This window comes from Ambystoma mexicanum, chromosome 4q (assembly GCF_040938575.1).
Source record: "Ambystoma mexicanum isolate Mex_15411 chromosome 4q, UKY_AmexF1_1, whole genome shotgun sequence".
Lineage (NCBI taxonomy): Eukaryota > Metazoa > Chordata > Amphibia > Caudata > Ambystomatidae > Ambystoma > Ambystoma mexicanum.
In genome coordinates this window covers 1,009,079,227-1,009,096,753 of record NC_090928.1, presented here as the reverse complement: position 1 = coordinate 1,009,096,753, position 17,527 = coordinate 1,009,079,227, and the positions used below count along the sequence as shown (strand labels likewise).

At 48.9% G+C, this 17,527-nt stretch overlaps 1 protein-coding gene across 1 annotated transcript in view; it reads left to right on the top strand.

Annotated features, from left to right (window-relative positions):
- The window catches only part of USH2A (usherin), a 4,817,015-nt gene that overhangs the window by 1,271,614 nt on the left and 3,527,874 nt on the right, over positions 1 to 17,527 (top strand). The window lies entirely within an intron of this gene.

Here is a 17,527-nt window from a genome sequence, read left to right as displayed (position 1 = left end):
CAGGGGTTAAAAACTCCCAGGACCGCGAAGCGGAGCGAAGTGGTGTGCAAGTGGAAGCAGTCATTGCAGTCTCCAGCCTTTTTGACTGAAACTCTGTGCAACAACCTGGTTTGGAGTGCTACTTCACTGTCTACTACTTCTGGCTGTGCAGGGGTTAAAAACTCCCAGGACCGCGAAGCGGAGCGAAGTGGTGTGCAAGTGGAAGCAGTCATTGCAGTCTCCAGTCTTTTTAACTGAAACTCTGTGCAACAACCTGGTTTGTCCTACTTCACTGTCTACTACTTCTGGCTGTGCAGGGGTTAAAAACTCCCAGGACCGCGAAGTGGAGCGAAGTGGTGTGCAAGCGGAAGCAGTCATTGCAGTCTACAGCCTTTTTGACTGAAACTCTGTGCAACAACCTAGTTTGGAGTCCTACTTCACTATCTTCTACTTCTGGCTGTGAAGGGTTAAAAACTCCCAGGACCGCGAAGCGGAGCGAAGTGGTGTGCCAGTGGAAGCAGTCATTGCAGTCTCCAGCCTTTTTGACTGAAACTCTGTGCAACAACCTGGTTTGGAGTCCTACTTCACTGTCTACTACTTCTGGCTGTGCAGGGGTTAAAAACTCCCAGGACCGCAAAGCGGAGCGAAGTGGTGTGCAAGTGGAAGCAGTCATTGCAGTCTCCAGCCTTTTTGACTGAAACTTTGTGCAACAACCTGGTTTGGAGTCCTACTTCACTGTCTACTACTTCTGGCTGTGCAGGTGTTAAAAACTCCCAGGACCGCGAAGCGGAGCGAAGTGGTGTGCAAGTGGAAGCAGTCATTGCAGTCTCCAGCCTTTTTGACTGAAACTCTGTGCAACAACCTGGTTTGGAGTCCTACTTCACTGTCTACTACTTCTGGCTGTGAAGGGTTAAAAACTCCCAGGACCGCGAAGTGGTATGCAATTGGAAGCAGTCATTGCAGTCTCCAGCCTTTTTGATTGAAACTCTGTGCAACAACCTGGTTTGGAGACCTACTTCACTGTCTACTACTTCTGGCTGTGCAGGGGTTAAAAACTCCCAGGACCGCGAAGCGGTCTGCAAGTGGAAGCAGTCATTGCAGTCTCCAGCCTTTTTGACTGAAACTCTGTGCAACAACCTGGTTTGGAGTCCTACTTCACTGTCTACTACTTCTGGCTGTGCAGGGCTTAAAAACTCCCAGGACCGCGAAGCGGAGCGAAGTGATGTGCAAGTGGAAGCAGTCATTACAGTCTCCAGCCTTTGACTGAAACTCTGTGCAACAACCTGGTTTGGAGTCCTACTTCACCCTTCTACTACTTCTGGCTGTGCAGGGGTTAAAAACTCCCAGGACCGCGAAGCGGAGCGAAGTGGTGTGCAAGTGGAAGCAGTCATTGCAGTCTCCAGTCTTTTTAACTGAAACTCTGTGCAACAACCTGGTTTGGAGTCCTACTTCACTGTCTACTACTTCTGGCTGTGCAGGGGTTAAAAACTCCCAGGACCGCGAAGTGGAGCGAAGTGGTGTGCAAGCGGAAGCAGTCATTGCAGTCTCCAGCCTTTTTGACTGAAACTTTGTGCAACAACCTGGTTTGGAGTCTTACTTCACTGTCTACTACTTCTGGCTGTGAAGGGTTAAAAACTCCCAGGGCCGCGAAGCGGTGTGCAAGTGGAAGCAGTCATTGCAGTCTCCAGCCTTTTTGACTGAAACTCTGTGCAACAACCTGGTTTGGAGTCCTACTTCACTGTCTACTACTTCTGGCTTTGCAGGGGTTAAAAATTCCCAGGACCGCGAAGCGGAGCGAAGTGGTGTGCAAGTGGAAGCAGTCATTGCAGTCTCCAGCCTTTTTGACTGAAACTCTGTGCAACAACCTGGTTTGGAGTCCTACTTCACTGTCTACTACTTCTGGCTGTGAAGGGTTAAAAACTCCCAGGACCGCGAAGCGGAGCGAAGTGGTGTGCAAGTGGAAGCAGTCATTGCAGTCTCCAGCCTTTTTGACTGAAACTCTGTGCAACAACCTTGTTTGGAGTCCTACTTCACTGTCTACTACTTCTGGCTGTGGAGGGGTTAAAAACTCACAGGACCGCGAAGTGGTGTGCAAGTGGAAGCAGTCATTGCAGTCTCCAGCCTTTTTGACTGAAACTCTGTGCAACAACCTGGTTTTGAGTTCTTCTTCACTGTCTACTACTTCTGGCTGTGCAGGGGTTAAAAATTCCCCGGACCGCGAAGCTGAGCGAAGTCGTGTGCAAGTGGAAGCAGTCATTGCAGTCTCCAGCCTTTTTGACTGAAACTCTGTGTAACAACCTGGTTTGGAGTCCTACTTCACTGTCTACTACTTCTGGCTGTGCAGGGGTTAAAAACTCCCAGGACCGCGAAGTGGTGTGCAAGTGGAAGCAGTCATTGCAGTCTCCAGCCTTTTTGATTGAAACTCTGTGCAACAACCTGGTTTGGAGACCTACTTCACTGTCTACTACTTCTGGCTGTGCAGGGGTTAAAAACTCCCAGGACCGCGAAGCGGTGTGCAAGTGGAAGCAGTCGTTGCAGTCTCCAGCCTTTTTGACTGAAACTCTGTGCAACAACCTGGTTTGGAGTCCTACTTCACTGTCTACTACTTCTGGCTGTGCAGGGGTTAAAAATGCCCAGGACCGCGAAGCGGAGCGAAGTGGTGTGCAAGTGGAAGCAGTCATTACAGTCTCCAGCCTTTTTGACTGAATCTCTGTGCAACAACCTGGTTTGGAGTCCTACTTCACTGTCTACTACTTCTGGCTGTGCAGGAGTTAAAAACTCCCAGGACCGCGAAGCGGAGCGAAGTTGTGTGCCAGTGGAAGCAGTCATTGCAGTCTCCAGCCTTTTTGACTGAAACTCTGTGCAACAACCTGGTTTGGAGTCCTACTTCACTGTCTACTACTTCTGGCTGTGCAGGGGTTAAAAACTCCCAGGACCGCAAAGCGGAGCGAAGTGGTGTGCAAGTGGAAGCAGTCATTGCAGTCTCCAGACTTTTTGACTGAAACTCTGTGTAACAACCTGGTTTGGAGTCCTACTTCACTGTCTACTACTTCTGGCTGTGAAGGGTTAAAAACTCCCAGGACCGCGAAGCGGTGTGCAAGTGGAAGCAGTCATTGCAGTCTCCAGCCTTTTTGACTGAAACTCTGTGTAACAACCTGGTTTGGAGTCCTACTTCACTGTCTACTACTTCTGGCTGTGCAGGGGTTAAAAACTCCCAGGACCGCGAAGCGGAGCGAAGTGGTGTGCAAGTGGAAGCAGTCATTGCAGTCTCCAGCCTTTTTGACTGAAACTCTGTGCAACAACCTGGTTTGGAGTCCTACTTCACTGTCTACTACTTCTGGCTGTGAAGGGTTAAAAACTCCCAGGACCGCGAAGTGGTATGCAAGTGGAAGCAGTCATTGCAGTCTCCAGCCTTTTTGATTGAAACTCTGTGCAACAACCTGGTTTGGAGACCTACTTCACTGTCTACTACTTCTGGCTGTGCAGGGGTTAAAAACTCCCAGGACCGCGAAGCGGTCTGCAAGTGGAAGCAGTCATTGCAGTCTCCAGCCTTTTTGACTGAAACTCTGTGCAACAACCTGGTTTGGAGTCCTACTTCACTGTCTACTACTTCTGGCTGTGGAGGGCTTAAAAACTCCCAGGACCGCGAAGCGGAGCGAAGTGATGTGCAAGTGGAAGCAGTCATTACAGTCTCCAGCCTTTGACTGAAACTCTGTGCAACAACCTGGTTTGGAGTCCTACTTCACTGTCTACTACTTCTGGCTGTGCAGGGGTTAAAAACTCCCAGGACCGCGAAGCGGAGCGAAGTGGTGTGCAAGTGGAAGCAGTCATTGCAGTCTCCAGTCTTTTTAACTGAAACTCTGTGCAACAACCTGGTTTGGAGTCCTACTTCACTGTCTACTACTTCTGGCTGTGCAGGGGTTAAAAACTCCCAGGACCGCGAAGCGGAGCGAAGTGGTGTGCAAGTGGAAGCAGTCATTGCAGTCTCCAGCCTTTTTGACTGAAACTCTGTGCAACAACCTTGTTTGGAGTCCTACTTCACTGTCTACTACTTCTGGCTGTGGAGGGGTTAAAAACTCACAGGACCGCGAAGTGGTGTGCAAGTGGAAGCAGTCATTGCAGTCTCCAGCCTTTTTGACTGAAACTCTGTGCAACAACCTGGTTTTGAGTTCTTCTTCACTGTCTACTACTTCTGGCTGTGCAGGGGTTAAAAATTCCCCGGACCGCGAAGCTGAGCGAAGTGGTGTGCAAGTGGAAGCAGTCATTGCAGTCTCCAGCCTTTTTGACTGAAACTCTGTGTAACAACCTGGTTTGGAGTCCTACTTCACTGTCTACTACTTCTGGCTGTGCAGGGGTTAAAAACTCCCAGGACCGCGAAGTGGTGTGCAAGTGGAAGCAGTCATTGCAGTCTCCAGCCTTTTTGATTGAAACTCTGTGCAACAACCTGGTTTGGAGACCTACTTCACTGTCTACTACTTCTGGCTGTGCAGGGGTTAAAAACTCCCAGGACCGCGAAGCGGTGTGCAAGTGGAAGCAGTCGTTGCAGTCTCCAGCCTTTTTGACTGAAACTCTGTGCAACAACCTGGTTTGGAGTCCTACTTCACTGTCTACTACTTCTGGCTGTGCAGGGGTTAAAAATGCCCAGGACCGCGAAGCGGAGCGAAGTGGTGTGCAAGTGGAAGCAGTCATTACAGTCTCCAGCCTTTTTGACTGAATCTCTGTGCAACAACCTGGTTTGGAGTCCTACTTCACTGTCTACTACTTCTGGCTGTGCAGGAGTTAAAAACTCCCAGGACCGCAAAGCGGAGCGAAGTGGTGTGCCAGTGGAAGCAGTCATTGCAGTCTCCAGCCTTTTTGACTGAAACTCTGTGCAACAACCTGGTTTGGAGTCCTACTTCACTGTCTACTACTTCTGGCTGTGCAGGGGTTAAAAACTCCCAGGACCGCAAAGCGGAGCGAAGTGGTGTGCAAGTGGAAGCAGTCATTGCAGTCTCCAGCCTTTTTGACTGAAACTTTGTGCAACAACCTGGTTTGGAGTCTTACTTCACTGTCTACTACTTCTGGCTGTGAAGGGTTAAAAACTCCCAGGACCGCGAAGCGGTGTGCAAGTGGAAGCAGTCATTGCAGTCTCCAGCCTTTTTGACTGAAACTCTGTGTAACAACCTGGTTTGGAGTCCTACTTCACTGTCTACTACTTCTGGCTGTGCAGGGGTTAAAAACTCCCAGGACCGCGAAACGGAGCGAAGTGGTGTGCAAGTGGAAGCAGTCATTGCAGTCTCCAGCCTTTTTGACTGAAACTCTGTGCAACAACCTGGTTTGGAGTCCTACTTCACTGTCTACTACTTCTGGCTGTGAAGGGTTAAAAACTCCCAGGACCGCAAAGTGGTATGCAAGTGGAAGCAGTCATTGCAGTCTCCAGCCTTTTTGATTGAAACTCTGTGCAACAACCTGGTTTGGAGACCTACTTCACTGTCTACTACTTCTGGCTGTGCAGGGGTTAAAAACTCCCAGGACCGCGAAGCGGTCTGCAAGTGGAAGCAATCATTGCAGTCTCCAGCCTTTTTGACTGAAACTCTGTGCAACAACCTGGTTTGGAGTCCTACTTCACTGTCTACTACTTCTGGCTGTGCAGGGCTTAAAAACTCCCAGGACCGCGAAGCGGAGCGAAGTGATGTGCAAGTGGAAGCAGTCATTACAGTCTCCAGCCTTTGACTGAAACTCTGTGCAACAACCTGGTTTGGAGTCCTACTTCACTGTCTACTACTTCTGGCTGTGCAGGGGTTAAAAACTCCCAGGACCGCGAAGCGGAGCGAAGTGGTGTGCAAGTGGAAGCAGTCATTGCAGTCTCCAGTCTTTTTAACTGAAACCCTGTGCAACAACCTGGTTTGGAGTCCTACTTCACTGTCTACTACTTCTGGCTGTGCAGGGGTTAAAAACTCCCAGGACCGCGAAGTGGAGCGAAGTGGTGTGCAAGCGGAAGCAGTCATTGCAGTCTCCAGCCTTTTTGACTGAAACTTTGTGCAACAACCTGGTTTGGAGTCTTACTTCACTGTCTACTACTTCTGGCTGTGAAGGGTTAAAAACTCCCAGGGCCGCGAATCGGTGTGCAAGTGGAAGCAGTCATTGCAGTCTCCAGCCTTTTTGACTGAAACTCTGTGCAACAACCTGGTTTGGAGTCCTACTTCACTGTCTACTACTTCTGGCTTTGCAGGGGTTAAAAACTCCCAGGACCGCGAAGCGGAGCGAAGTGGTGTGCAAGTGGAAGCAGTCATTGCAGTCTCCAGCCTTTTTGACTGAAACTCTGTGCAACAACCTGGTTTGGAGTCCTACTTCACTGTCTACTACTTCTGGCTGTGAAGGGTTAAAAACTCCCAGGACCGCGAAGCGGAGCGAAGTGGTGTGCAAGTGGAAGCAGTCATTGCAGTCTCCAGCCTTTTTGACTGAAACTCTGTGCAACAACCTTGTTTGGAGTCCTACTTCACTGTCTACTACTTCTGGCTGTGGAGGGGTTAAAAACTCACAGGACCGCGAAGTGGTGTGCAAGTGGAAGCAGTCATTGCAGTCTCCAGCCTTTTTGACTGAAACTCTGTGCAACAACCTGGTTTTGAGTTCTTCTTCACTGTCTACTACTTCTGGCTGTGCAGGGGTTAAAAATTCCCCGGACCGCGAAGCTGAGCGAAGTGGTGTGCAAGTGGAAGCAGTCATTGCAGTCTCCAGCCTTTTTGACTGAAACTCTGTGTAACAACCTGGTTTGGAGTCCTACTTCACTGTCTACTACTTCTGGCTGTGCAGGGGTTAAAAACTCCCAGGACCGCGAAGTGGTGTGCAAGTGGAAGCATTCATTGCAGTCTCCAGCCTTTTTGATTGAAACTCTGTGCAACAACCTGGTTTGGAGACCTACTTCACTGTCTACTACTTCTGGCTGTGCAGGGGTTAAAAACTCCCAGGACCGCGAAGCGGTGTGCAAGTGGAAGCAGTCGTTGCAGTCTCCAGCCTTTTTGACTGAAACTCTGTGCAACAACCTGGTTTGGAGTCCTACTTCACTGTCTACTACTTCTGGCTGTGCAGGGGTTAAAAATGCCCAGGACCGCGAAGCGGAGCGAAGTGGTGTGCAAGTGGAAGCAGTCATTACAGTCTCCAGCCTTTTTGACTGAAACTCTGTGCAACAACCTGGTTTGGAGTCCTACTTCACTGTCTACTACTTCTGGCTGTGCAGGGGTTAAAAACTCCCAGGACCGCGAAGCGGAGCAAAGTGGTGTGCAAGTGGAAGCAGTCATTGCAGTCTCCAGTCTTTTTAACTGAAACTCTGTGCAACAACCTGGTTTGGAGTCCTACTTCACTGTCTACTACTTCTGGCTGTGCAGGGGTTAAAAACTCCCAGGACCGCAAAGTGGTGCGAAGTGGTGTGCAAGTGGAAGCAGTCATTGCAGTCTCCAGCCTTTTTGACTGAAACTCTGTGCAACAACCTGGTTTGGAGTCTTACTTCACTGTCTACTACTTCTGGCTGTGAAGGGTTAAAAACTCCCAGGACCGCGAAGCGGAGCGAAGTGGTGTGCAAGTGGAAGCAGTCATTGCAGTCTCCAGCCTTTTTGACTGAAACTCTGTGCAACAACCTGGTTTGGAGTCCTACTTCACTGTCTACTACTTCTTGCTGTGACGGGTTAAAAACTCCCAGGACCGCGAAGCGGAGCGAAGTGCTGTGCAAGTGGAAGCAGTCATTGCAGTCTCCAGCCTTTTTGACTGAAACTCTGTGCAACAACCTTGTTTGGAGTCCTACTTCACTGTCTACTACTTCTGGCTGTGGAGGGGTTAAAAACTCACAGGACCGCGAAGCAGAGCGAAGTGGTGTGCAAGTGGAAGCAGTCATTGCAGTCTCCAGCCTTTTTGACTGAAACTCTGTGCAACAACCTGGTTTGGAGTCCTACTTCACTGTCTACTACTTCTGGCTGTGCAGGGGTTAAAAACTCCCAGGACCGCGAAGCGGTCTGCAAGTGGAAGCAGTCATTGCAGTCTCCAGCCTTTTTGACTGAAACTCTGTGCAACAACCTGGTTTTGAGTCCTACTTCACTGTCTACTACTTCTGGCTGTGCAGGCGTAAAAACTCCCAGGACCGCGAAGCGGAGCGAAGTGGTGTGCAAGTGGAAGCAGTCATTGCAGTCTCCAGCCTTTTTGACTGAAACTCTGTGCAACAACCTTGTTTGGAGTCCTACTTCACTGTCTACTACTTCTGGCTGTGGAGGGGTTAAAAACTCACAGGACCGCGAAGCAGAGCGAAGTGGTGTGCAAGTGGAAGCAGTCATTGCAGTCTCCAGCCTTTTTGACTGAAACTCTGTGCAACAACCTGGTTTTGAGTCCTACTTCACTGTCTACTACTTCTGGCTGTGCAGGGGTTAAAAACTCCCAGGACCGCGAAGCTGAGCGAAGTGGTGTGCAAGTGGAAGCAGTCATTGCAGTCTCCAGCCTTTTTGACTGAAACTTTGTGCAACAACCTGGTTTGGAGTCTTACTTCACTGTCTACTACTTCTGTCTGTGAAGGGTTAAAAACTCCCAGGGCCGCGAAGCGGTGTGCAAGTGGAAGCAGTCATTGCAGTCTCCAGCCTTTTTGACTGAAACTCTGTGCAACAACCTGGTTTGGAGTCCTACTTCACTGTCTACTACTTCTGGCTTTGCAAGGGTTAAAAACTCCCAGGACCGCGAAGCGGTGTGCAAGTGGAAGCAGTCGTTGCAGTCTCCAGCCTTTTTGACTGAAACTCTGTGCAACAACCTGGTTTGGAGTCCTACTTCACTGTCTACTACTTCTGGCTGTGCAGGGGTTAAAAATGCCCAGGACTGCGAAGCGGAGCGAAGTGGTGTGCAAGTGGAAGCAGTCATTACAGTGTCCAGCCTTTTTGACTGAATCTCTGTGCAACAACCTGGTTTGGAGTCCTACTTCACTGTCTACTACTTCTGGCTGTGCAGGAGTTAAAAACTCCCAGGACCGCGAAGCAGAGCGAAGTGGTGTGCAAGTGGAAGCAGTCATTGCAGTCTCCAGCCTTTTTGACTGAAACTCTGTGCAACAACCTGGTTTGGAGTCCTACTTCACTGTCTACTACTTCTGGCTGTGCAGGGGTTAAAAACTCCCAGGACCGCGAAGCGGTGTGCAAGTGGAAGCAGTCGTTGCAGTCTCCAGCCTTTTTGACTGAAACTCTGTGCAACAACCTGGTTTGGAGTCCTACTTCACTGTCTACTACTTCTGGCTGTGCAGGGGTTAAAAATGCCCAGGACCGCGAAGCGGAGCGAAGTGGTGTGCAAGTGGAAGCAGTCATTACAGTCTCCAGCCTTTTTGACTGAAACTCTGTGCAACAACCTGGTTTGGAGTCCTACTTCACTGTCTACTACTTCTGGCTGTGCAGGGGTTAAAAACTCCCAGGACCGCGAAGCGGAGCAAAGTGGTGTGCAAGTGGAAGCAGTCATTGCAGTCTCCAGTCTTTTTAACTGAAACTCTGTGCAACAACCTGGTTTGGAGTCCTACTTCACTGTCTACTACTTCTGGCTGTGCAGGGGTTAAAAACTCCCAGGACCGCAAAGTGGTGCGAAGTGGTGTGCAAGTGGAAGCAGTCATTGCAGTCTCCAGCCTTTTTGACTGAAACTCTGTGCAACAACCTGGTTTGGAGTCCTACTTCACTGTCTACTACTTCTTGCTGTGACGGGTTAAAAACTCCCAGGACCGCGAAGCGGAGCGAAGTGCTGTGCAAGTGGAAGCAGTCATTGCAGTCTCCAGCCTTTTTGACTGAAACGCTGTGCAACAACCTGGTTTGGAGTCTTACTTCACTGTCTACTACTTCTGGCTGTGAAGGGTTAAAAACTCCCAGGACCGCGAAGCGGAGCGAAGTGGTGTGCAAGTGGAAGCAGTCATTGCAGTCTCCAGCCTTTTTGACTGAAACTCTGTGCAACAACCTGGTTTGGAGTCCTACTTCACTGTCTACTACTTCTTGCTGTGACGGGTTAAAAACTCCCAGGACCGCGAAGCGGAGCGAAGTGCTGTGCAAGTGGAAGCAGTCATTGCAGTCTCCAGCCTTTTTGACTGAAACTCTGTGCAACAACCTTGTTTGGAGTCCTACTTCACTGTCTACTACTTCTGGCTGTGGAGGGGTTAAAAACTCACAGGACCGCGAAGCAGAGCGAAGTGGTGTGCAAGTGGAAGCAGTCATTGCAGTCTCCAGCCTTTTTGACTGAAACTCTGTGCAACAACCTGGTTTGGAGTCCTACTTCACTGTCTACTACTTCTGGCTGTGCAGGGGTTAAAAACTCCCAGGACCGCGAAGCGGTCTGCAAGTGGAAGCAGTCATTGCAGTCTCCAGCCTTTTTGACTGAAACTCTGTGCAACAACCTGGTTTTGAGTCCTACTTCACTGTCTACTACTTCTGGCTGTGCAGGCGTAAAAACTCCCAGGACCGCGAAGCGGAGCGAAGTGGTGTGCAAGTGGAAGCAGTCATTGCAGTCTCCAGCCTTTTTGACTGAAACTCTGTGCAACAACCTTGTTTGGAGTCCTACTTCACTGTCTACTACTTCTGGCTGTGGAGGGGTTAAAAACTCACAGGACCGCGAAGCAGAGCGAAGTGGTGTGCAAGTGGAAGCAGTCATTGCAGTCTCCAGCCTTTTTGACTGAAACTCTGTGCAACAACCTGGTTTTGAGTCCTACTTCACTGTCTACTACTTCTGGCTGTGCAGGGGTTAAAAACTCCCAGGACCGCGAAGCTGAGCGAAGTGGTGTGCAAGTGGAAGCAGTCATTGCAGTCTCCAGCCTTTTTGACTGAAACTTTGTGCAACAACCTGGTTTGGAGTCTTACTTCACTGTCTACTACTTCTGTCTGTGAAGGGTTAAAAACTCCCAGGGCCGCGAAGCGGTGTGCAAGTGGAAGCAGTCATTGCAGTCTCCAGCCTTTTTGACTGAAACTCTGTGCAACAACCTGGTTTGGAGTCCTACTTCACTGTCTACTACTTCTGGCTTTGCAAGGGTTAAAAACTCCCAGGACCGCGAAGCGGTGTGCAAGTGGAAGCAGTCGTTGCAGTCTCCAGCCTTTTTGACTGAAACTCTGTGCAACAACCTGGTTTGGAGTCCTACTTCACTGTCTACTACTTCTGGCTGTGCAGGGGTTAAAAATGCCCAGGACTGCGAAGCGGAGCGAAGTGGTGTGCAAGTGGAAGCAGTCATTACAGTGTCCAGCCTTTTTGACTGAATCTCTGTGCAACAACCTGGTTTGGAGTCCTACTTCACTGTCTACTACTTCTGGCTGTGCAGGAGTTAAAAACTCCCAGGACCGCGAAGCAGAGCGAAGTGGTGTGCAAGTGGAAGCAGTCATTGCAGTCTCCAGCCTTTTTGACTGAAACTCTGTGCAACAACCTGGTTTGGAGTCCTACTTCACTGTCTACTACTTCGGGCTGTGCAGGGGTTAAAAACTCCCAGGACCGCGAAGCGGAGCGAAGTGGTGTGCAAGTGGAAGCAGTCATTGCAGTCTTCAGTCTTTTTAACTGAAACTCTGTGCAACAACCTGGTTTGGAGTCCTACTTCACTGTCTACTACTTCTGGCTGTGCAGGGGTTAAAAACTCCCAGGACCGCGAAGCGGAGCGAAGTGGTGTGCAAGCGGAAGCAGTCATTGCAGTCTCCAGCCTTTTTGACTGAAACTCTGTGCAACAACCTGGTTTGGAGTCCTACTTCACTGTCTACTACTTCTGGCTGTGAAGGGTTAAAAAGTCCCAGGACCGCGAAGCGGAGCGAAGTGGTGTGCCAGTGGAAGCAGTCATTGCAGTCTCCAGCCTTTTTGACTGAAACTCTGTGCAACAACCTGGTTTGGAGTCTTACTTCACTGTCTACTACTTCTGGCTGTGAAGGGTTAAAAACTCCCAGGACCGCGAAGCGGAGCGAAGTGGTGTGCAAGTGGAAGCAGTCTTTGCAGTCTCCAGCCTTTTTGACTGAAACTCTGTGCAACAACCTGGTTTGGTGTCCTACTTCACTGTCTACTTCTTCTGGATGTGCAGGGGTTAAAAGCTCCTAGGACCGCGAAGCAGAGCGAAGTTGTGTGCAAGTGGAAGCAGTCATTGCAGTCTCCAGCCTTTTTGACTGAAACTCTGTGCAACAACCTGGTTTGGAGTCCTACTTCACTGTCTACTACCTCTGGCAGTGCAGGGGTTAAAAACTCCCAGGACCGCGAAGCGGAGCTAAGTGATGTGCAAGTGGAAGCAGTCATTGCAGTCTCCAGCCTTTTTGACTGAAACTCTGTGCAACAACCCGGTTTGGAGTCCTACTTCACTGTCTACTACTTCTGGCTGTGCAGGGGTTAAAAACTCCCAGGACCGCGAAGAGGAGTGAAGTGGTGTGCAAGTGGAAGCAGTCATTGCAGTCTCCAGCCTTTTTGACTGAAACTCTGTGCAACAACCTGTTTTGGAGTCCTACTTCACTGTCTACTACTTCTGGCTGTGCAGGGGTTAAAAACTCCCAGGACCGCGAAGCGGAGCGAAGTGGTGTGCAAGTGGAAGCAGTCATTGCAGTCTCCAGCCTTTTTGACTGAAACTCTTTGCAACAATCTGGTTTGGAGTCCTACTTCACTGTCTACTACTTCTGGCTGAGCAGGGGTCAAAAACTCCCAGGACCGCGAAGCGGAGCGAAGTCGTGTGCAAGTGGAAGCAGTCATTGCAGTCTCCAGCCTTTTTGACTGAAACTCTGTGCAACAACCTGGTTTGGAGTCCTACTTCACTGTCTACTACTTCTGGCTGTGCAGGGGTTAAAAACTCCCAGGACCGCGAAGTGGTGTGCAAGTGGAAGCAGTCATTGCAGTCTCCAGCCTTTTTGACTGAAACTTTGTGCAACAACCTGGTTTGGAGTCCTACTTCACTGTCTACTACTTCTGGCTGTGCTGGGGTTAAAAACTCCCAGGACCGCGAAATGGTGTGCAAGTGGAAGCAGTCATTGCAGTCTCCAGCCTTTTTGACTGAAACTATGTGCAACAACCTGGTTTGGAGTCCTACTTCACTGTCTACTACTTCTGGCTGTGCAGGGGTTAAAAACTCCCAGGACCGCGAAGCGGAGCGAAGTGGTGTGCAAGTGGAAGCAGTCATTGCAGTCTCCAGCCTTTTTGACTGAAACTCTGTGCAACAACCTGGTTTGGAGTCCTACTTCACTGTCTACTACTTCTGGCTGTGCAGGGGTTAAAAACTCCCAGGACCGCAAAGCGGAGCGAAGTGGTGTGCAAGTGGAAGCAGTCATTGCAGTCTCCAGCCTTTTTGACTGAAACTCTGTGCAACAACCTGGTTTGGAGTCCTACTTCACTGTCTACTACTTCTGGCTGTGCAGGGGTTAAAAACTCCTAGGACCGCGAAGCGGAGCGAAGTGGTGTGCAAGTGGAAGCAGTCATTGCAGTCTCCAGCCTTTTTGACTGAAACTCTGTGCAACAACCTGGTTTGGAGTCCTACTTCACTGTCTACTACTTCTGGCTGTGCAGGGGTTAAAAACTCCCAGGACCGCGAAGCGGAGCGAAGTGGTCTGCAAGTGGAAGCAGTCATTGCAGTCTCCAGCCTTTTTGACTGAAACTCTGTGCAACAGCCTGGTTTGGAGACCTACTTCACTGTCTACTACTTCTGGCTGTGCAGGGGTTAAAAACTCCCAGGACCGCGAAGCGGAGCGAAGTGGTGTCCAAGTGGAAGCAGTCATTGCAGTCTCCAGCCTTTTTGACTGAAACTCTGTGCAACAACCTGGTTTGGAGACCTACTTCACTGTCTACTACTTCTGGCTGTGCAGGGGTTAAAAACTCCCAGGACCGCGAAGCGGTGTGCAAGTGGAAGCAGTCATTGCAGTCTCCAGCCTTTTTGACTGAAACTCTGTGCAACAACCTGGTTTGGAGTCCTACTTCACTGTCTACTACTTCTGGCTGTGCAGGGGTTAAAAACTCCCAGGACCAAAGTGGTGTGCAAGTGGAAGCAGTCATTGCCGTCTGTGCTGTCGGCTGAGGTAAGGCGGGGAAGCCTGCCACATTATCCATCTGTTTTATCAGGTAAACCCCCATTGACTCGAACTGTGACTGCTTTATTGACATTCATGATTGAAATCTGAATCAAGTATGACGAAACTTGTGAGAACCGTCATTGTTCGCCATTGTTTGTAACAATTGGAGCAAGCCTTGGAATACCTTGGTGCTTCCTCTGCACGCTAGTTATAGTTGGGAGAGCCGGTGTGAGTGAGGAGCAAGAAGTACCTCGCGTAACAACGGTGTACTTCATAGCCCTTTTTTAGCCGCGTGTTCTCAGCACATATTCTAGCTCTGCGTGGGAAGCTAGAGAAGGGCTGAGAAGGGCTGAGCGGCGACTGCGGGCTCTGTAGCCTTTGAGCCGCTCAGCTGCAGTGTTGCTTCTCATCATCGTACGCGCTGTGGGAGGGGTGCTATTTGGCATCTGTTGGGGCTCACAATAATTGAGCTGGTCAGCTCCATTGTGAATTGCCTCTCTGCTGCAAAAAAGGCGGAGGGTTGAGCAGCGCATTTGAGCAGTGTAGCTTGTGATCTGCTCTGTCCTAAATACATTTTAGCGCTCACAGGTGGGGTTCGTTTTGATACGTGTAGGAAGACAAAGCTGCTCTCTTCCTTGGTAATTCCTCCTGCCTGAGGACCTCTGAATATTGTAGTGCTCCTGTCTTTGAGTGTGAAGCAGACTCATGAAATTGAGGAACACCCCACTACAGGATGATCCAAGAGCCCCAGAATGGGAGGACCCAGAAACTGAGAAGGATTCAATTGAACAGTGGCGCTAATTGTCTTATAGATGAGCCTGGCAGGGGCCAAGCGATGGAGGTGGGGGACTCCCGGTTACAACTACAAGCGCTAGTGCATATAAACCCATGTCTCCCCCTTGTCTCTACGCCTGTCAGATGCAAGGGGGCCTTGGATCCTGAGCCCACCCTAGCCGATAAGTGGAAAAAAGGTTTAGAATACACAACAACAACGACAAAAAATCAGAAAAAAATAGAAGAGCATTTTGGGGCAAATGAAGTGGGGCCTGATGAATTAACATATGGACCAAGTAATATATCATCAAGCTCCCTAGAAGATGTTTGTCAACCGGACAAATGTGTTAATTGCCACTTAGCTCTGGACACAGGTGATCCAACTCTGAGTCATCTGAATCTTACAAATACAGAAGACAACCAAGAACTCGGAACTCCGGTGCAGGCCCGCCAACCGGTCGAAATATCTGTCGCTATCAGTCCAAACGTAACACAGGAAGAAATTCTGGTTGAGGGGGCGGAGTCGAATGTCAACTCATTAACCGCACTCAATTATGGAATCTGGAACAATGATGGAATTAACAAAAGAAGTAGCTGCACTGGACAACTCTGTAACAGGCTGCTGCAAAGCCGTTAATTCATGTGTATTGCCGAAATTACAGTTGATGCAACTGGAGTGCATTAAACAGGGTTTGGACATCTCTGCAATACAGGGGTCCATTGCAGACATTCATAAATCTGAAGAGGCAGATAGATCCCTTAAACAGGGTATGTTGGCCCAATTGCAATTGTACAATCATAACGCACAAGAACAGTTGGGAAAAGAGCCTATAGAGGCAGATCCTACAATTGACTGTGAATCATCTTTTTCAGTGTCCACACTGGAAGAATTTATGAGACTGGCAAATGTGAATGTGGATCTTCTCCATGGAGTCGCAATGGAGAAGTCTTCAGCAACTAATACCACCAGTCAGCTGGACTCCCATGAGGCTGCATTAGAAGAAGTGGGTGTCTCAAGTCCACACCAAGACAGGAAAAAAATGAGAAAGAGGGCAGCAAGACGGGCCAAAAGAATCAAAGAAAATAAATCTGAAAAGGAAAAAGGATAACTTGGAGAAAAAGTCAAAAAATCAGAGTAGAACAAAGCAAAATAACTCGGCCACTAACTCATTCTTAAAGAAAGTTGGAAATAATCATCCGACTCTGATAGAGGATGATATGGAAATTATGGAATTAACATCCCCAACAGCTCATCTATTAAGGGGGGGGGGGACCCACAGAGGAATTTCAATCACGTAAAATCCTCTCAACTCACCGATGAACACAAAAAAAAGCAGGCATCATTAAAAAGAAGGTCGATCAAAGTATGTTTACGAAAGGATCCCAAACAGAAAAGTTCCCTGACAAACCAGAGATGGCCCAAGCACTGTCTAACCCAAAGAAGTCAATTCCTTTGGCCCCTATCTTTTTGAAAGCTAAACAAAAGATGAGAGCAAATGCGTCACTGAATGACAATGATCCTACGGTGCTGAGGAATCTTAACATTAAGATTGCTCCTATCTTCTTGAAAAAAAAAAATAGCCCCCAAAAGAACTTTACAGTACCCAGCGAATGTGAGTCAAATGACAATACAAATGTGAACAAGCGAGTCAGAGCCCAACCACATTCACTTCTAGACACCTTGGTAAAAGAAATCTCGCATAGTGAGCTACAGGGATCACAGCGTCTGGAGGCAAATTTGGCAGTTGAAAAGAGCAACACATGTGACATTATGGATGCGAGCTGGAATAGTGGGGAGGATGTAAGAGCCCACAGATCTGAAATCAGGAGAGCAGTAGATGCTTACATGCAAGGCCTTTCTATTCCTCTACTCATAGATCCAGCGTCATCAACCACCCATTCCAAACTACTTAATGGTGTTGACAAAATCACGGGGAGTGTGAAACAAGCCCAGAAGGGGCAGGAGATTGGAGGGTCTGTCCCTATGATTCAAGCAACAGTAACATCTGTGACTCCAGCCGCAAGTTTGGATGTAAACACCCCTAGGGTGCCCACCCCTGTGGCCGGATCTGATCTATCTTCACCCCTACAATTGAGCCTACCCATTGACTTTAAAAAGGATGTATTGGCGCTGATTCAAGATGCTTTAGGGGATTTGGCTCCCAACCTGAAAGAGAAAAGAAACAATGTGACCTCCACCAAGGGCATTAAAACACAAGGGACTGTGGGAATGGGGAAGGTTACACCTCGAGTGGCACTGTGTTCCATGATTTTGAAATGTAGACCTGCTCCATGTACTCAATACGATCTGAACAGAAGAGCAATATTAGCCATCTTTTCGGATATACCATTGCTGGAAGATATATCTTCAGCTGACTTGACTTTGGTAGAATTTACATCCAGTCAGAATTTAAATTCACTACGGGTGTGGATGCAATCTAGAGCAATTCGTAATATGGTATGGCAAGTGAAAAACTCATTATTTGATTTGGGCTTTCTGCTCGACTTAGAAATCGACAGTGTTTTGGAGTCTGAGTTGTGAAGCAATATGGAATCTATGCCAAGGGCAAAAATTGTCACAGCGAATTGTCAAGATTTAAAGCAACCATTGAAGGATAGGACTTCGTGTGCATGCAACTGCAGCAGTAATTCAAACTAGCTATCTAACCTGGCAAAGTTAACCCCTCTTACCTTGGTCAGCTGGAATTCGCGGGGTTTCAAACATTTGCTAAATAATGATGAGAGTGGCCTAGGCAAATTCCATATAATTATGCTGCAAGAGACTTGGTTGCTAA